The following is a 7,743-nucleotide window of genomic DNA, read 5'->3' on the forward strand; positions in this document are numbered from 1 at the left end:
ATCCCCAAATTTTCTAATCCAAACGTAAATTTCTCTAAGCAAATTCTAGCATTCGTCTGCCAGTTTCAGTGGTAATGTTGCGTGCGTCTCACGCCTTGCTACGCATTGATTAACCGAATCAAGTAAACTGGTCCTGCCATCGACTGGAATTAATGACGAGTAAAGAATCACTATTTGCCTTGTATGCATAATAATTTGACCTGAATAGTTCTTGAAATTCTTACTGGTATAGAGCACGTTCAAGAGTGTGTAAATGATATTTCCGTACATAAAGTTATATTGCAGGATACTGTTGCACTGCACAGGTCTGACTCTGCGTTTTTCTTTAATGCCGTCTATGTGCAACATCGGTAAGAATTCAAAGTTCTTTTTACTCTATTGCGACTACATGTTTCGGCCATCTTCACGTGTACAAGGAATCTGCTGCTCACTGTAAAACCGTTTTATCTCTTATGCAGTTGCCTCACTTTGCTTCTGATAAGGTTCGTTAATTATCTGTTTTCAAATTTGGTGTCCTTAAATCTATACGTCTTTTGTTTTATTTCTAATATGTGATGTGTTATGTTAGAGTTTAGTTTTGAGGTACATAATATTCAGTTAACGTATATATGGTAATACACATATTTACGTTATTGTCTGATTTGTTGCCTGTGACTGTCTTGGCTGTTCTTGTTTGTGGTGACACACCATCATGATCCTTCGGTGGAAGTGTTTCCTGACGTTGGTGTTGTTGCTTCCTAAGATGTAGTTTGTGTTGTGTGCTGCTCTCTGGTGTTTCTTTTCTGTAATGCTTTGAATATGAGTTACGTGTTTCGGTGTAATTGAAAATAACACTGGATTATATCATTTCATATATTACAGATTAATCAAACACGTTGAGGTCAAGGAAAGCATAGCGAAAGCAATGGCTAAACCACATAACTGGAACTAATCCGATGGAAACACAAGAAAAACAACAAAAAAAAATTACAGTGAAAAGAAAATTCCTTAATTAGAAAAACTTGTACACGTTAAGATGTTCGATTAGACCGAAAATATATAGTGTAAGGAAAAAAAGACGGTTGAATTGTAACCGAAGTTGCATATAGACGGCATTAAACAAGGTCATAGTCGCTTATTCCTATACATTTGCAGAAATCTGGGATTGCCTTGATACTTAAAACTTCTTATCCTGTGATTATAAGTCTGGATTTTCTTAATATATATTAATAATATAACTACGCATTTCCCTTCATTTAGTTACATGTAAAAAGCGTTGCTTCTTTAAGAAGAAGACGGCACGTGTAATTTGGAACTGGGGGAAACATAGGCATACCTTATATTTGTGCTGAAACCTTTAGGATCCTAGCATCGTAGAACACCCAGATAGACCTGCGAGTGTAATAAGAGACTGGATATTTGCGGAAGAAATTTTTGGGATGTGTCTTAAAATGAAGCGAATGTCTATTGTGCCTAAGTGTTTTGAAATTTCGGTGGTAACATGAAAGTCGGTAAGGCTTCGTGGAAGGGACGGTTATAGAGATCAATCACATACAGAGTGAACTGCAATGAAGATAAGCTGACATGATGTAGTTACGTGGCACATATAATTTAGATGAAGACAATGGAAGAACATGACAACAAAAAATGTTTCTGCTATAGATTTATAATTGGTCACACAACACTTACAGCCTGATTCCTCAAAGCAGGAAATGTCCAGTCAACTCGTGTCAGAATTACTTTTGGGACTCGAGTTGCTAAGGAATGCAGTGTCCTTCGCAGTCTCGCAAGGCGTACTTCTTCACTTGCCATTCTTCTCTTGCTCTTCTTCTTCTTCTTCTTCTTCTTCTGTTGTTCTGTGGCGAACACACAGAAAGTTTAGACGCTGACACACCAGAGCGTGCAATGAAATAAATCAATTCGATATGAGAAAATGAAGCAATAAAATTTGGTATGATATTCCAATACATGAATCGGTAAGTTTACACCCTTGTCATTGACAATCCCCGTGCTTTTAAATTAATTACAGATTATGCTACTGCAATGTGTATTTACATATGAATGCATTTTTCAACAGGTTCTATTGCGTTGCACTGAAGCTCAGTTAGTAAAATTTAACTGCTCTTCATAGGCCAATTTCTCAGTCTTATCGCAAGATATATGAAGAAAGAGCCGTTGATGAATTAAATGTTGAAATGATGTAATTAAGCAGCTGTTCGACGACAAACTTCAAGTTAAGTTGATCCGGAATAGCTCTGTTTTTGTACAGAGGAGCTGCAAGTGGGACACCTGGGGTTCTATCCCCGACAGGAGCATGGTACTTTTCTGTATTCCACTGTGTCAAAACCGGGCCTGAGACCCACCGATACTCCCGTATACTTGGTAGAGGAGGATATTTCCACGGATGTAAAAAGGCCAAGTCTTGGAGCTGATCACTCGTCTCCATTTAGTGCCGTTTCAAGAAAGGTGGAGATATACCTCCATTCCCACATATACATTCATCGTTTACTGCTTGTTTAATTAAACACAGAAACAGCTTTACCTTTCTTCTACAATATATTGTATATACGAATAAAAATTCGAAACATCGACAACATTAAAAATCTGCGTTACATGCAACCTTCTTCGGTCACCCACACATCCCCGTGAACCAGTAGAATGCAGAACAAATACTGCAATTCTAGTTATATTTTCTATATTTGTTGTTCATTTGTCACTGGATTTCTTTCAATTTTCATAATCCTTTCAGAAGCAATATGGGCTCGATAGATGCTGAGTCCACCCCAGGGCATAGTGCGCTTGGAAGGATTCCATTGTTAAATACGCTGAGAAGTATTTACATAATGTATTTTCACATTACTTATTTTATTAACATCTCATCGGACGTTCATTTCCGAAATGCATGCCGTACATATCGTTTAGAAACCACGGATTTGGATTAACAGCAGAAAATTTTCAATTATTCAGAACCTAGTCACGTAAAAATAGGGGATGGGCAGTAAATTCTTTCACCTGAAATATTTCTGAATCATTCACTCATCACAGCAACACTGTACTGATATTGAGGGCTAATACTTCGAGCGACTATTATAATATACTGGAGCATGTAGACCCGTTACTGAGTAACGCCTTTGCAAACAATCAGTTTCCCACGGTAACGAGTCCGCGCGCAACAATAGAGAAACTGTTGTAAACGAAGTTTTCTATGCAGTCCGTCGTGAAATATTGTAAAGAGAATAACTGGAGCTAGAGTTCACATAGATTGAGGTCCCCTGAGGCTCATGTTACATGGAATGAACGGAATATCCACTTCGTCAATCATGTAAAATATTTAGGTATAATCTCCGATAAGAGGATTACCTGGAGACTACACAAAGAAATGATTGAAGTCAGTGCAGTCAGAACATTTATTAGAAAGTACTCCCTACTCAGAAGTGAGCGTTTAAGCGCCATTTTAAACTAATTTTCCATAAGGCACTAATCAGGCCATGGAAAGACTGGCGAAGACACAGTAGACTTAAAAAAACTTAACAAGCGCTGTTTTTATTTTAAAAACTTGATCAGCTTTGGCGCTATAATTAAGTGTAATGACGAATCGTGTTTTATAATAATCAACAAATAAAATCTCCAATCCAAACACTGCCAGTTGTCAGTCCACTAGTGAAGACACAGTTCTGCTGTTTTTATTTGTTATTTTGAATGACATGGCAAAATATAGGGTGTAGCGACTGGCTACGAAATGGACGACCTAGAGGTCGGAATTCGTGTCTCGTTAGTGTCAAGAATTTTCACTTCTCTGTGTCGTCTAGAACGGCTCTGTGGTCTACCCAATCTCCTATAAAATGGGTACTGGGAGCTCTCTCCCCGGGAGTAAGCGGCCGGGGCTTGAATCTTGCCACTCCAACTAATGCCGAGTTAAGAATATTGTGACGCGTTACCTTACGTCCATCGCAGCGCAACGGCTACAATGGAAATTGTTGAGTTCCAACAGCAACAAAACGAATACAAACAGACCGTTGCGAAGGAGCGTTCCCGAGGCAACGGATTGCCGAACACGTGAATATGGAATTGGCTCTTCCACGTTAACGCAAAGAACAAAGAGCCGTTGCGTAGACAATACAAAAGCAACGAACACGTATCCACACAAGTGCACCCGTTACATAACAGCGGACAGTAGAAACGAAACAGTGAGGAATGGTGTCTGTTATCCAGTCCGCAGAACAGTTACGTAAGCCGAGAGCTACAGAGACAGAAGAAGCAAGCCGCCGCCAGAGAAAGTTGAGATCCAACCACGGCCAAGAATAGTTGAGAAATGGCATTGAGTATTGGGCCGGAAGTCAAGCGATACTGCAAGTGGTGATAATTGTAGTGTAAGAGTGAGCGTCCAATAAAGTTTCGCTAAATCCAAGGCCCGCATAAAGTTATTTGTCGCGTGACATACCCAACACTTGACAATATATATAGATCTATACATCCACACCCCCATACGTTTTAATGGCGTAGTGCTTAGATAGTTATGTTCAGGTACAACTTTACATTATCGTACACACAGAATAATATATCTGACATGACACACACCGCATATGAACCACCTCGTCTAACAAATTTTGAATCCAACGGGACATGTAGTCAGAAGAGACGGCACTCGCTAGGCTACGGCATAGTAAACACGTAACGACGACAACACGCAAGAAGCAAAAAAGAAGTTGTTGTGAGCAAAGGGAATTCATATGCCTCCTCCTATATTTCCAAATGGGTACTGTATGCTAAAACATATCAAAATCTATATTTTATATAATCTAAACATCATTATGAACAGCATTGCTGTACGAATATCCGCCTGTGAGAATATCTGTAAGTTACATTGAACGCAGTGCCAGTTTTGATGGAAATGCAATATTTCTGGAGATAAAGCAGGCTTCACCGTCTGCCAGTAAACACGATTCGCTGTTACATGGACTGGCCCGTGAGTATCAAACACAACACACTTGGAAGCTGGCATTCCTGTGTACCCGTTTACTAATGTAAATAAAATAGAGCGAGGAAATATTATCTATAGGAAGATACGTACATATATGATGTTAATTCCTTTCAATATGAGGAGCGATTTTTCATTTCAATCATTGATTCACGTATATAAAATGCTGTGAACAAGACCGAGGAATGTTGATTATCTATTGAGCGAACTAGAATTACAAATTCAGGTCCTACTTCACAGCTACAAAATATTTCTCAATCACGAAACTGTCCGTTTAATAATGTTAAGGGAAATTGTCGTAGCTTATCCTGAGAATCATATCAAACTCTTAATATATTCTTTAGACAAAACGCAGATTTTCTACAGTGTTAAAAGTCATAATATATATACAGATTGTGAAAGAAAGTTAAATGTAAATGTATAGTACTCAATAAAATGAGCGAATATTCCCAGTCTAATGTGTCCACAAACCAGTGCCTACTCAGATATGGGCGATGTTCTTCTGATCCCTACAGCAGGTTCTGCACGTGGGTCCCATGTATTTCAAAACGACTTTCAGTTCTTCGGCGCACAGAATTGCGCACTCTGCCCGAAGATCGTAGCATCACTCCAATCCCCTTACAGGTATTCTGTGCTCGTTGCTGTAATACCTTCAAATCACTGATTGACACTGAGTACACAAAACACTTCCTGTGTCCCACAGACGTAATACAGAAAAGTGAGGTCATAGGATCGTGAAAGTCAATTGTCAGGACCTCCGCATGTTACCACTCTTCAAGGGAAGTCTGACTGTGTTGGTGTCGGGCTAGGAAAGACAAGTGGTCTTAAGATTCCATCATCTAAGGCGCCTACCTAGACCCTGGCACCAATATCTGAGCAAACATTGATTCCTGGAAACATGTTGACGGGGCCCTGCGTCATTCATTTAAATGGGTACTATACCACTTACAGAGTTTAACATCGACCTCTGTAACTCCGTGTATGTTTCCATGCCCCACCACTCCCTATGTCCTGCTGCGTCCCATTCCTTCTATACCATAGCTTCACCATCTTCTACTCTCTTGCCCTCCTTCATTGTCATGGCTACCTCTGTCCGTTCCATTGCACACTCTGTTTCTCCAGCGTTGCAGCAAACAGCGTTTTTCGTCCAAATCTTTATTTTTACATAATTAGCAACATAGTGTTTTTCTCAGCAGCACAATCGACTGTGCCCTGATTTCGGTTTGTAAATTTACTTTAATTTCCCTTGGACTGTACCTGTATTATTATTGTTATTAATGTAACATGCATAAGTAAGCAATGGGACGATAAACATCTCACATAAGCGCGCTTAACCATAGGACGAATATTTATAGCTCGATGCTAGGCAACACTCAGCGCGCCAATGGACTGGCGATATAGCAATCACGTGACGTGTTTTCTATTTTTTCTTCCGTACGCAAAGATAGGACTGTCTTCTCCTTGCATGGTCGATGAAGAGGCTATATAACAGCAGTTAGAAATACAACAGTTTTAAGTATCACAGTTCTGAGTTCTCGGTGGGAGATCTCTACGGAGAGTTCGTCGTGTGAAGACCTGGCGTGACTGGAGGACTTAATTCATGTATAATATGTGGTGTGTGATTCAATGGGAATGTTATAGATCCTGTGTCTTATTTGTGGTACGAGGAGAGGACCTGTGTGTGTGTGTGTGATTGTGTGTAAGAGCGATAGCGCTGTGATCATGTGTATTTACTGGTGGTGCGTACAAGGAGTAAATAAACCTATTCACTAATTTTTAACCCCGCGGAATTAGTCTCTAATACACGTGAAAATATTTTTTTACCTTATTACATACATAAATTCGTCCATTCATCCGTCGTATTTTATTTATTTACTTTAGCTTGTGTCAGACATCACCCAATTTGACCTACGCCATCTTCAACCATTACAGATTCCACTTTGTCCCGCTGAAGAAGGGGAAGGGGACGCCATGATGGCCCTGAAAAATTCTTAATCGAGTTACATTCAAGTTATGTATAGGAAGGGCCGCGCCACAACTCAAGCTGTTAGACACTGGCTTCCCATCGCGGCTGCCCGTGTTCGATCCCGGTTCTGGTCAGGTGGAATTGTGGTGGACAAAGTGGCGCTGGGGAGGTTTTCTCTGTGTACTACGGTTTCTCCTGCCAATCTTCATTCCAAAAGTTGCTCCACCAATTGCTGGTACAATAGGCCAGAAGTGGCCGCAATACAAAGGACTTGGTCCCACCCCACTAGCAATAAAAAATACCTACAAAATCGAATACGTGTTTTAAGTTATACACCATGAGTGATGAGTGAACCCTTTCTTGCACACTTTGCATGGAAACGGTAGTTGTCCACTGTGTACACTGAGATGCGTGTTTAGGTTAGAGCGCTGACCGAACCCTTTCTTACATACTTTGTAAGAAAAAGGCCGTTCACCACTGTGTATTTGTGTATTCTTAGTTGATTCTCCAGGGTAGAGCCCTGAGCGAAAGTGTTCTTACACACTTCGAAAGAAAATGGCCCTTCTCCATTGTGTACTTTTCGATGCCTGAATAGGTTATGGAGCTGAGTGAACCTGTTCTTACACACTTCGCAAAATAATTGCCGTTTTCTTGTGTTTACCCTGATGTGATTCTCTAGATTAGCTCGACCAGTTAGCTTTCTCTTACATACGTTTCATGCAAAAGGCCGTACACTACCACTGAATCGTTGTACACATACTAGTTAACTTTGTGACACACATTTCACAACGAGACATTGTTTCTCTGCTGCTTCCAACTG

The sequence above is a fragment of the Cryptotermes secundus genome, unplaced genomic scaffold (assembly GCF_002891405.2).
Source record: "Cryptotermes secundus unplaced genomic scaffold, Csec_1.0 scaffold601, whole genome shotgun sequence".
Taxonomy (NCBI): Eukaryota; Metazoa; Arthropoda; class Insecta; order Blattodea; family Kalotermitidae; genus Cryptotermes; species Cryptotermes secundus.